This window comes from Rhinoraja longicauda, chromosome 18, assembly GCF_053455715.1.
Source record: "Rhinoraja longicauda isolate Sanriku21f chromosome 18, sRhiLon1.1, whole genome shotgun sequence".
In the NCBI taxonomy this organism is placed as follows: domain Eukaryota; kingdom Metazoa; phylum Chordata; class Chondrichthyes; order Rajiformes; family Arhynchobatidae; genus Rhinoraja; species Rhinoraja longicauda.
In genome coordinates, this window is record NC_135970.1 from 18,837,283 (window position 1) to 18,855,810 (window position 18,528).

An 18,528-nucleotide genomic window follows, 5' to 3' on the forward strand; every position below is an offset into this window, starting at 1 on the left:
TATTGTGGAAGAAAGTGAAAACTTCTACGTAGCAATGGAACACTGTAAACCATATTCTTAAATCTATCAGTTGTTGTAAATTCAACAATCATGCAATAAACCATTTCAGGATCCAGATTTTAGGTTAATTGCAGATTTCTTAGTGTGTTCAGGAGGGACAAAGTTATTTTTTCATTATTTTGATAGCGCCTGGGGACCTTGGAAGAAGTGTGGATTCTGAATTCTCCACAGAGACTGTGTGTCAGTAATACTATGCAATTCAGAAACATTTACCTCTTGCTGTGGGCTGTATCTCCGTTACTGTAAAAGTGGAGCCCAGGTATTTAAGCAGGAGCAGCAGTTGGGGAATTCCTATGTTTGGTACCTACAAGTGATAAAATAATCTGTTAGTACCGCCATGCACTGATCGTTCACTAAATATAAGCCTAAAACATACAATGGCACATTAACAGAAGCTTTTTTTATATGGCTTAATGGGATCGAATAACTGAAATAACAATGGGTGAACAAACTTCTTGTTCATTGATATTCTCCACACTTGCATATGACATGATAAGAGTTTGCAGAGGACACCCAAATAGGTGTTATCCCAGACGGTGAAGATGGTTATCAAGAATTACAGCTGGATCTTGATCAGCTGGGCAAATGTGCTGAGGAATAGCTAATGGAGTACATTCAGACAAGTGTGAGGTACTGCACTTTGGGAAGTCAAATTAGGGCTGGACCTTCACAGTGAATGGTAGGACCCTGGGGGAGTGTTATAAGGCAGAAGGATCTAGGAGTGCAGGTACTGTGCATAGTTCCCTGAAAGTGGTGTCACAGGTAGATAGGGTGGTGAAGAAGGCTTTTGACACGCTGGCCTTCATCGGTCAGGGAACAGAGTAAAGAAAGACACAAAGTGCTGGAGTAACTCCGCGGGTCAGGCAGCATCTCTGGAGAAAAAGGATATATGATGTTTTGGGTCAGGACCTTTTTTCGGAAGGGTCCCAACCCAAAGCGTCACCCATCCTTTTTATCCAGTGATGCTCCTAACCCGCTGAGTTACTCCAGCACTTTGTGGCTATCTTTGGTACCATCCAGCATCTGCAGTTCTTTGTTTCTACCACAGAGTAAAGAAGTTGAGATGTTATGTTACAGGTGATCAAGATGTTGGTGAGGCTGCACTTGGAGTATCGTGTTCAGTTTTGGTCAACCTGCCAGAGGAACAATGCAACTAACCTTCAAAGACTGCAAAAAAGATTTACAAGGATGTTAGCAGGTCTTGAAAGAGAGGTTGGATAGGCTAGGACATTTTTCCTTGGAGCACAGGAGGCTGAGTAGTGATGTTGCACAGGTGTATAAAATCATGAGGGGAATAGACAGCGTGAATGTATAGTCTTTTCCCCAAAGTAGTAGAATCCAGAACTAGAGGCATAGGTTTAAAGGGAAAGATTAATAGGAACCTGAGGGAGCAACTTTTTCACACAGGGTGGTGGGGAAGAAGTTGAGGCAGGTACTATAACAACATTTAAAAGACATTTCGACAAGTACATGGATAAGGAAGCTTCAGAGCAGGGGCCTCCAAACTTTTCAGCATGAGGGCCACATTATATATTTGGCACATTTTTGCAGGCCATAGGAAAAAATAAAGAAATGTCAATTGGACTAGTAACACATGCAACACGTACGTTCTTACCTTGAAAAAATCGCCAAAAGAGTCCATTTTTGTGCTGTAAAAAATGGGGAAGAAGCTGGAGGATCCGGCGGAGGAAGAGGAACCGGGCTGCAAAGCGCTTAGACGCAAGAAGCAGCTGGGAAGATGTCTGGCCAGCCGGCGAGAGAAGGGGAAATGTGGCCGGGAAGGGAGGCAGGAGAGCAAGGCCGAGAAGCAGAGGGCCGCTGACCATGGGGAGAAGAAGAGGAGGAGGAGGAGGAGGGAAGGATGGGGTTGAGTGAGCTGGGGGAGGAGCAGGGGGAAGAACCCGAGCCAAGGGGCCTGGAGGGTCTGCAAGGGCAGAAGCAGCGAGCGCTGGAAGTCGGCGACCCACCTAGGCCTGAGGGCGAAGGGCCCAGGGAGCCGTGCTCAACGGCCTTGGAGGAAGAGGCGGTGGACGAGGAGGAGCAGGCTGTTGTGCCCGAAGAGGATGAGGAAGAGGAGCTGGGGAGTGGCTGATCGGCAGCGGAGGCCGAGCAGCAGCGAAAGCTAGGCTGGGCGCTGGGAGCCGAAGCGGACCAGACCACGGCTCTGCTCGGCGGCCCCAGCCTCGAGTGAAAATGGAGCCTGGCTGACAGAGATGGTGAGCGGGGAGAAGGGCTGGAGGGCCAGCAGGAGCGGCGAGGGGCTAAAGAGCTGCAGCAAGCGAGGCGCGGAGCAGGGGTACCGAGCCTGGAGGAGCGAGGAGCGCAGGAATGGGGAGAGGTGTTGGGACACTCAGAGCGCGGGAAGAGAGCCTGAGATGCGCTGATGGGAGAAGACAGGGGAAGCTGAGCTGCAGCAAAGTGCAGCTGCAACATTCAACTGCAACACCCTCTCAAATTAGGACGGACGAATTGTTCCACAACTGAAGTCGTTCCAAACATAAAATAGAAGAAAAAGACTAAGGAAATATCCCGACTCTTCAATGGCAGTCATAGTAAGTGTTTTAACCTGAAGTTCACCGCTTGCATTCCAGAAGGCGTTGCGTGGCAACAGTATGGGTCAGTGGTCGTGACCTCGCCTGCCGTGTAATCCCCCTATAGCCCGCTGCATGGAATGTGTTAAGAGCTTACTGCGGGCTGGATAAAATCTCGTGGCGGGCCGGATGTGGCCCATGGGCCATAGTTTGGAGACCCCTGCTTTAGAGGGACACTGGACCAAGTGGACCTGTTGGGCCCAAACCTCTCCTGCATTGGTGCAGCACACTCTCCTCCCCTCCCCCTCCCCCTCCCCCTCCCCCTCCCCCTCCCCCTCCCCCTCCCCCTCCCCCTCCCCCTCCCCCTCCCCCTCCCCCTCCTCCCCCTCCCCCTCCCCCTCCCCCTCCCCCTCCCCCTCCCCCTCCCCCTCCCCCTCCCCCCTCTCCTCCCCCCCTCTCTCCCCCTCCCCTCCTCCTCCCCCCTCCCCTCCTCCTCTCCCCCTCCCCTCTTCCTCCCCCCCTCCCCTTCCCCCTTTCCCCTCTCCCTCCCCCCCCCCTGATTTTAAACAGGGAAAGATTTTTAATCAGGGTGATTAACCATTTGACTGACCTGATTAAAGTGACGTTAGCATGCCAGAAGCCAAATTGAGGTAACTTGAGCAAATATGGATTTGAAAAGTTAGAGGGAAGGACAGTGCCAGGAAATAGGCAAAAGGTTAATACTGGCAAGGATGGGTCTGACAAAGCAAATTGAATGGTTGGAAAACCATGAAGATTGTTGCAGAAATAGTGAGATTTTTAGATGCAACGGTGTGCCCCCAGGTTTGAGATGGGAGAATCTGCAGAGAGTGGGGTACACAGAAGGCAGGGCGGGGGTCACTAAGGGAACACATGGTATAACTAATGCATGTGATTCGTGCCATGAATTGGGTGAGTTGGAGCAAAACTGAATGTATTGCGAGAGAGCTTGGTCAGCTGAGAGAGGTATTTAACTGGGGACAATCAAAGGATTAGCTAACTATTTGCACAGGTATGTGTTTAAATTTTGGAAATAAACCAAACTTTGGGAGAATGCCAGAATGCTGAATTAAATTACAAAAAGGGACTTTCTGTTTAGATTACAGAAATCTCAAACCTGGAAAAGGAATGTATCTTGCATATATGTTATCCAGGTTATAAAAAGAAAAGTACTTAAAATACTTGATGGGCTATCGGCCATAGTTGAGAGTGAGGAACAGAGCTGGGGAAAGTCTCATGCACTCTGCACAACAATACAATTCAACGTGGCATTATTAGGAGAAACTTGTGCAAATCAATAAATAATTTTAAACAATTAGGGATTGAAGAGATTATTTGTATCATATACAGAGGAACACTACTTGATTTGTAGATGAACATTATGTTCTCTAACTTTATAACTATGCTTGGCTGGACATAAATGAGTTTCCATTAGTACAGTCTTGTCAAAGTTGCTTTGTAGCCTTCTTCAGCTTTTGACACAATGAGATCTCTGTCCTCAAATTCAGGCATCTTGTGCATCCTTGATTTTAACTACTCCTCTATCAGCACACTTGTTTAGCTGCCTGGGTCCTGACTCCAGAATTAAGCTTCACCCCATCTCTTCTTTGAATCTGCTGAAACTACATCTACATCTTCAGTGGAACTCCTGGCACTGTTTTAAGATCTCCCTGCATTATTGAGCGGTTGTGTTTGACAACACTCCGCCAAAGAACCGATCAGAGGATCTCTCAGCTCCTTACCACCAAGTGCTGCAGTTTGCTGTAGTGACTGTTAGAGGCTGCTGGCCACTACCATAAACTGACGACGACTTTGGGTGAGGTCTGTTCATTAGTTCATAAGTCATAGCAGCAGAATTAGGCTATTCTACTCCTCCATTCAATCGTGGCTGATCTATCTTTCACCTCTCAACCACTTTCTTCTACCTTCTCCCCATAACCTATGACTCCCTTAATAATCAAGAGTCTGTCAATCTCTGCCTTAAAAATACCAAATGACTTGGCCTCCACAGCTATCTGTGGCAATGAACTCCACAGATTCACCACCCTTTGACTAAAGAAATACCACCTCGTCATTCTGAAGGTACATCTACTGTCATTTCTCCTTACAATGTGTTTGTTGACTGCTTCTTCTGGATACACAGGATGTGTTGGGTCCCAAACTACCTGGTTTGCATTGGATGCAGGACCCCATGGAAGCAGAACCCTTTGTCACAAAATCCATCCCCCTAAGAGTGTTTGAGGACCCCCAGTTCAAAGCAAAACATAAATATTGTAAAGGTGTCCTCGGGTGGTGATGGTGTGGAGGTGAGAGAGATCCTCCATTTGAAGCAGGGCTCCAGCCACATATTCGTGCCTGGACCACTCTGCCTAATCACTCTTAACTAAGGCTAGTGGCTGGTCTTTGCTGTGTATCCGAGTTTACAGCCCTTTGCTACATCAGGGAAGACACTGGTAGACTAGGAAGGTTTCCCTTAAGAACTCAGTGAGACCAGGTGTTCTCAAGGGAGCAACAGTGGTGCAGTTGGTAGAGTTGCTGCTTCACAGCACCAGAAACCCAGGTTTGATCCTAACCTCAGGTGTTATCTGTGTGGAGTTTGCACATTCTCCCTGTGACCGTATGGGTTTCCTCCAGGTGCTCCAGTTTCTTTACATTACTTTTAGAGATACAGTGCAGAAACAGGCCCTTCGGCCTGCCGAGACCGCGCCAACCAGCGGCCATTCCATATATTAACTTACGTACTAGGGACAATTTACCAATTTACCAAAGCCAATTAACCTACAAACCTGTACGTCTTTGGAGTGTGAGAGGAAACCGGAACACCTGGAGAAAACCCACAAGGTCACAGGGAGAATGTACAAACTCTGTACACCCATAGTCAGGATTGAACCTGGGTCTCTGGCGCTGTAAGGCAGTAACTTTACTGTTGAGCCATTGTGCCACCCCAAATTTACTCCAGCACGTTGTATCCCTACTTGACAATGACTGATAGTTCACTAGTCCACAGTGTAGTCCATAGTGAAAGCGCCCAGAGGATTAATTAGTTTAACAAAATGTTGCTTAACCATTAAGAGCATTTTTGAAGACACTAGACAGAAAGTGTCTGGGAATATTTATTTCAATGTTACTGGCATTTTGTTGTGGCAAACAAAGAGTTTGCTTTCTAAAATGTGAGCCAAACGGAACCTTTTTAATTTCTGACTTGCAGGGAGCAATTCAAGGGGCAATGATGTATCTCAGAATTTAGCAAAATATTCTAGGAATTTAACAGAAAATTCTCAGAATCTATCAAAAATATTCTCAGAATTTATAAAGAATTCTCGTGTTTCACACAACATGGATTCAAACCACATCAACATCAAGGCTTTCTGAATCTTTGCCATGTAAGTGCACAGGGGATTTGTGCAGGTGTAACAGGTTGCTATGATCGATTAGAGTCATAGAGCAATGCAGCACAGTACAGCACAATTTTAGGCGGCGCATTGGTAGAGTTGCTGCCTTATAGCACCAGAGACCTGGGTTCGATCCTGTCTACGGGCGCTGCTTGTACGGAGTTTGCAATTTCTCCCTGTGGCCATGTGGGGTTTCTCTGGATGCTCCGGTTTCCTCCCACACTCCAAAGACATACAGGTTTGTAGGTTAATTGGCTTCTGTAAAATTGTAAATTGTTCCTAGTGTGTCAGATAGTGTTAGTGTATGGGGTGATCACTGGTTGGCGCAGACTCTATGGGCAGAAGAGTCTGTTCAATGCTGTTTCTCTAAAAAGTTTAAACAGGCCCTTTGGCCTCACTCATCCATGCCGACCAAGTTACCTGACCAAGTTAGTCCCACTTGCTTGCACCTAGCCCACACCTCTTTAAACCTTTCCTATTTACGTACCTGTCCAAGTGACTTTTAAATGCCATAATTGTGCCTGCTCCCACCGCTTCCGCATTCCATGAATGCACCACTCTCCGCATTCCATGAATGCACCACTCTCCGCATTCCATGAATGCACCACTCCCCGCATTCCATGAATGCACCACTCTCTGCATTCCATGAATGCACCACTCCCCACATTCCATGAATGCACCACTCTCCACATTCCATGAATGCACCACTCCCCGCATTTCATGAATGCACCACTCTCCACATTCCAACAATATGCACCACTCTCCGCATTCCATGAATGCACCACTCTCAGCATTCCATGAATGCACCACTTTCCTCACCACTCGAGGAAAAGTTGTTACTCGGGTTCCTTTCAAATCTTTATCCTCTCACCGTAAACCTATGTCTCAGGTTTTAGACTCCCCTATCTTGGGGAAAAATTGTGTGTAGCTATTTACCCTATCTCTGCACTGTGTGATTTTATGAACCTCAATAAGATTATCCCCCTCAGTCCGATTCTGCAGGGAAAAAGACTCATCTTATCCTATCCAGCCTCTCACAATAATTCCAACCCTCTTCTGTATCTCGCTCATTTATTGACATCCTTCCCATATCAGGGCAACCAGAAATATATTTAGTACCCCAAATATGGCCTTACCGATATCTTATCTGGCGTGGTCCCAAATCCTGTACCGATGAAGGCAAACATGCAAAAGCCTTCTTCACCAACCTACTTGTGTCATGGAGACACAAGGAACTGTGGATGCTGGAATCTTGAACAAAATACTGGAGGAACTCAGCGAGTCAGGTAGCATCTGGATAGATGACTTGTCGGGTCAGAATTCTTCAACAGATTCTGAGTCTGAAGAAGGGTCCCAACCCAAAACGCTGTCTGTCCATTCCCTCAACATGTTGCTTGATCAGCTGAGTCCCTCCATCACTTTGTGTTTTGTCTACCTGTGTCACCACTGTCTTGAAAATCTGTGCCTGTACCTCTGGAACTTTCTGTTCTATCAAACTTCCAAGGTCCCCACTATTTACTGAGTAAGTCCTGTCCTGGTTGTCTTGCAAAATTACAACACCTTACATTTATCCGAGTTTAACTGCATTAAGTTGAACTGAGCTGCAGCTAAGAACACGTTAATGGTTAACCAATTCTTTGCTTTGTTCCTGTTCATGATAAAACTGATTCTTGGAGTTCACTTATTTTTCTTGTGAAAAAAGCCAAATTATAAATTATGCAGTAAAAGCAAAGAGGCCATTCAGCCCATCGAGTCCTCTCCACCATTCGATCATGGGTGATCTGTCTTTCCCTCTCAACCCCATTCTTCTTGCCTTCTCCCCTTAATCTTTGACGCCCTTACTACTCAAGAGCCTGTCAATGTCCGCTTTAAAAATACCCAATGACTTGGCCTCCACAGCCGTCTGTGGCAATGAAACTTCACAAATTCACTGCCCTCTGGCTAAAGAAATTCTTCCTCGTATCTTTTTTTTTATTTTTAGATTTAGATTTAGATTCTACAGCGCGGAAACAGGCCCTTTCGGCCCACCAAGTCCGCGCCGCCCAGTGATCCCCGCACATTAACACTATCCTACACCAGGGACAATTTTTACATTTACCCAGTCAATTAACCTACAAACCTGCACGTCTTTGGAGTGTGGGAGGAAACCGAAGATCTCGGAGAAAACCCACGCAGGTCACGGGGAGAACGTACAAACTCCATACAGACGTCGCCCGTAGTCAGGATCGAACCTGAGTCTCCAGCGCTGCATTCGCTGTAAGGCAGCAACTCTACCGCTGCGCCACTGTGCCGCCTGGTACATCCTTTTATTCCGAGGCTGTGCCCTCTGGTCCCAGACTCTCCCACTAGTGGAAGCATCCTCTCCACATCCACTCTATCCGTGCTATTTTTTATTTGGTAAGTTTCAATGAGGTTCCCTTGCAGCAATATTGCAGCTTTTTCAAAATCGTAATTTTCAACTACTTCATTCTTCATTTTTACATTCCCTCAACCAACTCTATTTGTGCATTGTAGTTTTATTTGAGTAAGTCTTAAAATGGAGGAGTATATAACAATCCAGATAATAGAAAGTACATACATAACATGTAAAAACACCCATTTTATCAACAATTCTACAGAGATTTCACAGCTCTCCAACAAAATACTGAAAGGGATGAAAATCATCCATCACATAGCTGTCCAAGTGTCTTTTACATGCCATAATTGTATCCCTCTCTACCACTTCTGACAGCTCATTCCATATGCACACCACCTTCTGTGTGATAGAATTCACCCTTTTAAATCTTTACCCCCTCACCTTAAATCTATGGCCTCTAGTTTCAGAGGAGAACGTGAGGGGAGTTCCAAAACCATCCAATAGCCAACAAATCGCAAGCAACCTATTCCTGGAAAAGGTAGATTAAGTGGGAGCAGACAGGGAGAGGAGCCGGTCACCTCAAGGGCTCAGTTGGTTCCTTCAAACTGATGATCACTGAGCAAATGTGAAGGTCAGTCTTTGGTGAAACTTGGGGAGAATGGAAGACGGAGAGACAAGAGAGAGAAAGGAAGCATAGCAGACTAGGACAGCGGGAAAGGACTCAACTATGAGTGGTGGGACATAAAATTCTAAAATCCACATTTTTGACTATTTAAATGTGAAATGCAAATTGACCCTTTTTATAAACTACATAAACTATTATGTAGTTTTTGTTCATGAGACTTTCTTTCTGGCCAACATAAAAAGATCTTCAACTTCACAGATGTAAATCAATTATCTAGTTGTTCTTTCGGAGCCGATTGTGGAAGCTTGCTTTACGTTATTATATTTCCTAATTTAACACAACACCATTCATCAAAAGTACATATTTTGGACGTAAAGTGCTTTGAAATGGCTACGAAAGGAGCTAAACGAATGCGGATCTTTTGTAAATCGTGTTGGACCATTCCTTCCTTACCATTCTTTGCCATGCAGTTTCTGCGGCTCCCAGTTGTTTGTCAGGGTCTGTAGTGATGAAGTTTGAACGTTTTGTGTCTGAATCTTCACAATTGAAGTTAATGTTTCCAATTCCCTGAAGGCGTTTCTTGTGTTGATGCTGAAGCTTTCAGTTGTGTTCAGTTTTGCAGTTTTGGAAAACCCCAAGCGCTGTCTTTGGATTTCCACGGATAATCTTATGTTCTGGAGCTGCATGTGCATGGTGTGTGTGATCCCAGAGAGGTTCTGCACGCTTTTTATCTGTTGGACTTGGTTGTTGTATTGGCAGGGTCGTTACTGGAGAACAAAGCATCAACTGCTCTGAAATAATACCCTCATTCATACAAACTTCAAAAAGATTTCTAGTTCTCAATATTCAAATATGTGGTTTGGCCATTGATAGACTGTGTCTCTGTCAAAAGAGGAGAAATATTTTTTGTCAGGAGCCTCCAGGGACTGAAGGTGAAGGAGCTGCCTCTCTCGTGATCAGAGGTGTTGCTGAGGAGTCCATGCATTTGGAAATGACGGCAGGATACTGAGGGCTCTGAGATTCTTCAGTTCACTTTCACGGTCCTATATTTAAGATTTTTTTAAATCCCCACTGCACATTGTTTTTTTAAATTGTCGTCTTTTATGAGGCCATGTCAGTTGTACAGATTTTTGCAGCTGATGTGAAGAAAACTATGTTACAGTGCAATTTGCTGGGTAGCAATTGGTTATTTTATATTTCCTTCCAGTCCCAAAATAGCGGCCACTTAAGTCTATTATCGAGAGTATACTCTGTGCATTTACTTTGCTTTCTGCCAAATCTTCAACTTGGGACAGTTCTGCCAGTAGTGAGGAGACAGTAGATGTTCATTGGCAAAGGGTTTCCTTTTTCAATCTATTGCAGCCACACAATATCATGGGGCCTCCAGTAAATGTTGAAGATTTTGAGAACCATGAAAATCCAACTACTGTGTCTCATCGATGAACACCAAGTGCTGGAGTAACTCAGAGGTTGGGGAGCATTTCTGGAGGACATGGATGGGTGACGTTTTTTGGTTGGGACCCTTCTTTGGATGCTGATGTTTGGAGAAGGGTTCTAACCCAAAATGTCACCCTTCCATGTTCTTCAGAGATGCTGCCTGAAGTTACTGCAGCACTTTGTGTTCCATGCAATATTCCAGCATCTACATTTCCTTTTGTCTCCATTTTATTGTGTCTCATCCTTTGATGCCACATGGGATGTTTGCTGAAAGATAGGACCATGTGTGGACGAATGGTCAATGTGACAGGTACCCTGGTCTTCAGGTGAGGAAGCCTGTGTAGAGTGAACAGACTGAGGTTTTTTAATCTAATCTGATACCTTCAGTTCTGTTCCTATCATTCTGTCTCATATTTCACTTCCAGTAGATACAATGAACTGCAGATGCTGGATTACAAAAAAGGGCATAAAGTGCTGGAGTAAATCAGCAGGTCATGCAGCACCCCTGAAGGACATGGATAGGTGATGTTTTAGATCAGGACCCTTCTTCGGAATGATTGTAGAAGGAGGGGAGATATGTGGGGGGTGAGACAAAGCCTGGCAAGTGATGGCTGGATACAGGTGAGGGGAGTTTGATTGGCAGATGGGTGGACAAAAGTCAGAAATGGAAAGAAAACAGAAGAATGCAAGATGAGGAGAGAAGCGGAGTGAAAAATAAAGCCAGAGGAAGGGAAATGAATGGAAGGGGATAAGGGGAAGGAGAAAAGAAGATTGGATCTTTACCTTGCTGGCTCTTGGCAAAATTACATGTCACAGCAATGGAGTCAAGTGTTGGCCAGACTGGGTAGGGGCAAGCAAGTTGTTTTTTTTAGCGACAGCACGGAAAGATGCTCTTCAGTCCACTGAGTCTGTGCCAACCGTTGATCTTTGTACACTAGCACTATTCTACACACTAGGGACAATTTAGTTTCTATCAAAGCCAATTAATCTACAAATCTGTACGTCTTTGGAATGTGGGAGGAAACCAGAATACCCGGAGAAAACCCACAAGGTCACGGGGAGAACGTACAAACTCCATACCAATAGCCTCCATTGCCAGGATCGAACCCGGGTCTCCTGCGCTGTCAGGCAACAGCTCTACCACTGCACATAGAAAGACACAAAGTGCTGGAGTAACTCAGCAGGTGGGGCAGCATCTCTAGAGACCATGGGTAGACGTTTTTCTCGGGACCTGAAATGTCATCTGTCCATATTCTCCACAGAGTTCTCACCTGCTGAGTTACTCTTGCACTTTGAGTCTTTTTTTTTAACCCGAATCAATTAACCAGTTCTTCAGGTTAGATGTTAGTTGAGGTAATACAATGGTTTAATATTCTCCTCTGCCAGCCTGCTCCCTGACCGGTGAGATGTGGCTCGCGGCCAGGAGCTTGTCAACAGCGACCAGAAGCTGGATGCCATCAACATAAATCCTAATAAGAGGTGAAGACAGGTTGGGCAAGTCACCAGCTTCAACACCGCTCCAAGGAATGGTGCACAGAAACTAATTGAAGGCTTTGCTGTGGCTGGGCCCTACACCTAACATCAAAGAAAATCTATTCTTATGAACTACAAGAGCGGCAACACACTCCCCAGCAACAAGAATGAAAGGCATTGTACAAAAACCGCTACTAATCAGCAACTCACCATCAGGCATTCTTCTTTGAAGATTAAAGAAATGGCAATAGTTCTGCAGACTTATTTCTGTTTTGCTCATCAGTGTTAGTTCACTTCAGAAAGATATGTTAAACTCCACAAGTTGGGACCCTTCAGACTGAAAGTAGGGGTTGGGGGTGGGGGAAGGTGAAGAGCTGGAGGTGTGAAAAGACCAGCATCATGTTTGGCATCGTGTTCAGCACAGGCATTGTGGGCCGAAGGGTCTTCTTGTGCGGTACTCTTCTATGTTCTATTTTCTAATCCTTATATGATGGGGTGGGATGGAGTCTTCCCCCTCGTGTCCTTCCCTTAACACTATCACGGGACGGTGGCACACTATTTGCGGCACGGTGGCACAGCGGTAGAGTTGCTGCCTTACAGCGAATGCAGCGCCGGAGACTCAGGTTCGATCCTGACTACGGGCGCCGTCTGTACGGAGTTTGTACGTTCTCCCCCTGCGTGGATTTTCACTGAGATCTTCGATTTCCTCCCACACTTCAAAGACGTACAGGTATGTAGGTTAATTGGCTGGGCAAATGTAAAAATTGTCCCTAGTGGGTGTAGGATAGTGTTAGTGTGCGGGGATCGCTGGGTGGCGCGGACCCGGTGGGCCGAAGGGCCTGTTTCTGCGCTGTATCTCTAGATCTAAAAAAAAATAAAAAATCATGATTTTCAAAGTTGGTTAACCAAATTATATCTCGCCATCCCTTCCTTCACAACATCTTCTTCTTCATTTATGTCCCTGCGGCTGAGGTGGGACCAAGCTAAGAATGTTTGAGCATAACACCCTTGAGATGAAGGTTGGAAGTGTTGCAGAAGGTTGTGCAGACTGTGACAGTTGCAACTTCTGTCATGTTTCTGGCACTGTATCTTCCTTACAGCGGGAGCAGAGTGCTCCAAGGTGCTTTGTACAGGAACTGGGTGAATTGGAGGAGTGAGAATTGCAGGGCTATCCATGCTCCAGATTGCTCTGGTCAAGTTGTGTCAAAGCTATTGCTCAGCATCAAAAAACCTATGGATTTTAAGGCTAACGTTGTTTTCAAGATGTGTAGAAGGTTCTCCACCCGAAACGTCACCCATTCCTTCCCTCCAGAGATGCTGCCTATCCTGCTGGGTTACTCCAGCACTTTGTGGCTACCTTGTGTAGAAGGTTCCAGGGTTCTTTATTGTTACATATACACCACACAGTGAATTTCCTTTTTGCATTACTCACACATGCACAGTTGCCAAATTTTGGTGCCATTTACTGAAAGAAAAAAGTTTTTAACAGGCTGAAATAATGACTTGAAAATGTAAAGCCGGAGGGAGGGATTTGACAGAAGGGGACACTTTCCTCATCTGTCTTTCCTGTGACCCCCACCCCACCCCAGTGCACCCATTCCTCCCACTGTCCCATCCATCTTTCACCCCCCTGCTCTCCACTCTCCCCTATCACCTTCCACCTGTATCCCTCCCTCTGGCTTTACATTTCACTCCTCTCTTTCCTCCTTATCTCACACCTTTTGTCTCCTTTTCATCTCTGGCCTTAGTTCACCCATCTGCCAATCAAACTCCACTCACTTGCATCCAACTATCCCTTTGTCTCACACCTTTTTTCATCCTAGGCCTTTGTCCAACCATCAGAATCAGAATCGAATCTGGGTCTTTGGCGTTGTAAGGCAGTAACTCAACCACTGTGCCCTGCCATACTTTGTCCTGCCCCTCCTCTCTTTGAACTTTCTTTGCCCCCAACCCCCCCCCCCCCATTAGTCCGAAGAAGGGTCTTGACCTGAAATGTCACCTATCCATGTTCCCCAGGGTTGCTGCCTGACTCACTCTGTGTCCACTATCCCTTGCCAGACTTTGTCCTGCCTCATTTCCAGCTTTCCTCCCCATTCCCCACTACAATCAATCTGAAGAAGGGTGACCACTGAAATGTGCTGAGTTACTCCAGCACTTTGTGTTTTGATCAAGAATTCAGATGGCATATGTAAGGAACATCGAACTTAAGTGAGGGTGTAATGACCCAGTTAGATACTATCCAAAATTTATTGGATTTAGGGTTTGGGTTTGAAATAAATTGATCATAAATTGAACATAAATTGAGTTTGGAGAAGTCTAATAGAGAATTCAAAAACAATTGCATTTAACTAAAGAATGGTGAGAATGTGGATCTTGCTCTGTTATGGATTGAATACTGTGCATTTAAATCTCAAGGTATTATGAAGTATCTTAACAGCTGCCACGGTTTGGCCTGCCTCTCCCCCCCAACGATCAGTCTGAAGAAGGGTCTGACCCGAAACATTTGTTCTCTAGAGATGCTGTCAGACCCATTGAGTTACTCCAGCGATTTGTGTTCTTTTGTGTATTAACCAGCATTTGCAGTTTGCGTCTACAGTTAACAACATTTAGGGCCTGTAGAAATTAAGAATACCAATAAACAACTAAACCAAGGTCTTCAAGGTCAAGATTTCAAGGTCAGTTTATTGTCACATGTTCCAATTCAGGTACAGTCAAATTCGAATCACCACACAGCCATACTATAAAGAAAAGCAACAAGACACACAACTACATAAAAGTTAACATAAACATCCACCACAGCGGATTCCCCACCTTCCTCACTGTGATGGAAGGCAATAAAGTCCAATCCTCCTCTTTATTCTCCTGCAGTCGAGGCAGTCGAACCATCCGCAGTCGGGGCGATCAAAGCTCCCACAGCCGGCGGTCGAAGCCCCCGTGTCGGGGCAATCGAAGCTCCCGCGTCAGGGCGATCGAAGCTCCTGCAATCAGGGCGGTCGAAGCTCCTGCGGCTTGGAGCTCCCGAAGTCGGTCTCTAACCAGAGACTGCGAGATCCACGATGTTAAATTCCGCAGGCTCTTGCAATTGGAGTCCAGAGGTCGATCCCCGGCAAAAGGATTGCGAGCTCCGTGATGGCAAGTCCACAGGCTCTCACGGTGGAGCTCCCAAAATCGGTATCCAGCAAAGGCCGCCAACTCCTCGATGTTGGGCCGCAGTGCGGACGGGGTTACAATACAGAAAAAAATCACATCACCGACGAAGTAAGAGATTAGAAAAAGTTACCTCCAAACCGCCCCCCCACCCAACCCCCACATAAAACAAGCTAAAGAACACTAAAAACATACATTTAACACATACAAACAAACAACAAAGAAGGAAGGGACACAGACTGTTGGCGAGGCAGCCTGGCATCTGGTGAAGACTGAAGAAGGGTCCCAACCCGAAACATCACCTGTCCTTGTTCTCCAGGGATGCTACCTGACCCGTTAAATTAATCCAGCACTTTGTGTCTTCTTCTGGTGAGGTTTTCTGGGTGTCATTACTCATGGTACTGCCACCATATGGCCACATGGGTAAATTACAGCAAGGCAGAGACTGCTTCAAAGGCCACATTTGTTTTTTTCTGTACGTGAAAGTGGATTAATAAGTGAAATGAAAAACAAGATTACTGGTAAAAATCCTAAAAGCCTGCAAAATAAAAGGGATAATTGATTTATTTTTAACTGCAGTAAACCAAGTTCCCTCGACAATGAATTATATTCATGAAGGCCAGATATTCTTCCATTGTGGGGATTGTTTTGAAGGAGACCATAAGGTAGAGAAAGGATTATGGCTGCAATTCTAATTGTTCTTTGTTTAAAAAGAAGCTTTGAAAAATGTTGAAAGCTTAATAGCATATCTCAGAGTAACTAGAAAGTTATTGATATTTTCATTGAAAATTAAAGAAACTGCAGGGGCTTGAAATCTGAAACAAAAATCAAAATTGCTGAAGTTACTCAGCAGGTCAGGCAGCATCTCTGGAGACTGCGTCAGACTGAAGAGTCTTGACCCGGTATGTCACCTATCCATGTTCTTCACATATGCTGCCTGACCTTCAGAGTTAATCCGGCAGACAAAATGTAGAAACAAAGATGCTGGTTTATATCAGCACTTTATGTCTATCTTTGAGTTAATCCAGAAACTTTGTGTCCTAAGGTGTTTAAGGGCCTGCCCACCTAAATTAATTAATTGATTTTACTCTTTATTCTTAGTAATTTATTTGTAATATTGAAAATTGAAAATTTAAAATATTGAAGATCAAAATTTAAAAAAAATTGAGCTGTGGTGCGTACAAGAATTATGAGAGGCATAGATAGAGTAGACATTCACAACCTTTTCCCCAGGATGGATAAATCAAATACTAGCGGGCATAGCTTTAAGGAGAGATGGGCAAATTTTGACGACGTTGAGCAGGACATGTTTTTTACACAGAGGGTGACAAATGCCTGGAATACATTGCTGCGTGGTGGTTGAGGCAGATACAACAGTCACATTTAAGAGACTTTTGGATTGGCATATGGATATGCAGGGAATGTGGGGATATGGATTATGTGCAAGTCGATAAGAGTTGGTCTTGACATCACATTCAGCACAGACATTGTGGGCTGAAGTTTGCTTTCTCCAATGAATAACATGGAACGCAGTATGCTACGTTTGGAAGAAGTGCAAGTGAATCATTTGTTCACCTGGGAAGTGTTCGATCCCCTGGGTGGTGGGAAAGAGGAGGTGAATGGATGGGAGGCCCAACAGCTCCAACTGCATGGCAAAGTGCTCTGAGGCAGGCAGGATGGAAGACCACACTGAGGAATTGGGGAGAGCGTGATTGTTTCAAAATGCTGAACATGAGGAGTGAAAGATGTGTCTGGTGGTCAATTATTGTTGGAGTGGGCAGAAGGCATCATAATTATCTGACCTTAGAAATAACGCCGCATCTTTCTCAAAACCAATGGCTGCAGGGTTGGCAGGTTTTGCTGTGCTCCAGGATTCCTTTATGTCCAGTTTGCTCATGGGAAAATGGCCGATGGGAAGTAGTTCTGGGACCCCCTCATGGCAGCAATCTCCAGTACAAACCCCATTGCAAGAGCCAGAGAGAGAGTATAAATGGTCTTTTAACCTTCGGTAGCATCACCGCTAATTCCATTTTTGCCCTCAAATTAAGGCCACATCAATACATTGTAGAACCAGGCTATTCATTCTTCCTTGTGCCACTTTCCCCTTTGACCATGGATCAGTGCTTCAGTGCTCGGAACAATCTCCAACCCCCCCCACCTCGCCATTAGGAATAATTCATGCTGTGTGAAGAAGGTTCCCAACCCAAACCATCGTCTGTCTATTCCCTCCACAGATGCTGCCTGATGCGCAAAGTTCCTCCAGCACTTTGTGTTTTAACCTACCAGGTCTTTGGGATGTGGGAGGAAAGCAGAGCATCTGGAAGAAACGTATGCTGATACATTTCCAAGTCAGGGTGGGTGTGATTTGAAAGGGAAAGTGCAGGCAGTGCCTAAAGTTCCTGTGCTTCTTGTGGGAGTTTGCAGCTTTAGAATACCAACACCATTGAGAACCAAAGCAAACATTTGTAATGTGGTGGTTGTTTGAGCAGATATTTGGACAAAATAGTCATAGCTATAATTCACCAGGATGTAAATGGAAAATTTGACAACATCAATTTTATGTAAAAATGTCTGCTTCGATATAGCACCGTTTATAATTTACGGCATTAGCTGCTTGAATTAATAGAAATGATTGAATTATTTGTTCTATGCTATCGACACCTTATAAGCGGGACAGATCAAAGCTTGCAGCTGCTGTAAACATAGTTTGTAGCATCCAAAGTAGTGATTTAAAAACTCTCCACAAAACGTGATGTTCTCTGTGTTCCTTTATGTTACATCCTGCTTTGTGTTGGAAACTTCATAGCCATGTGTATTTAAAGCTAACCAGCTCCATACATTCATGCCCACACCCTGCATTCCCCAATAAATTAGTCAGGAACTAGGAATGGGCTTTATTTTAATCGTCCATGATACTTTCAAACAGACAGCACTTGAAGCATAACACCTTTGGTACATTTAAACTACTTGGGAATGAAACATGGCAAGATCATTTCTTGCCTAGAAAGTCACAGCCTGGGCACTTGGGTTCGAGCTGAATGACTGGTACACAAGAGGACCTGTGTGTAAATCATAGACCTAAATCAAATCCAGGGATACAGAGGTGGGTGCACAGCAAAACAGTCCAGATGAAAAAATGTAGTCAAGAGCCAAGCATGTTTTATTAATCTGTATTTAATTAGTTCCATATTTACACTGCAGATGCAAAGCAAATGTGCATAATAATCACAGGATGATGTTACGTGATTGGAGTATGTTCAGCTGCAGTTTATAAAATACAATAACATCGTCATGTTCTCTAGCTACCCAGATCTCTCAGGTATAGTACATTAACGAGTTTAACAAAACACCAAGTGCTGGAGGAGGCAGCATCTGAGTAGGGAATGACGGATGACGTTTTGAGTCGGGACCCTTTGCACTGGAACTTTTCCTGATGGGAACAGAAATGAGTTGTTGGGCATGCTGAGTGTGTTCTTTCAACAGGCTTTT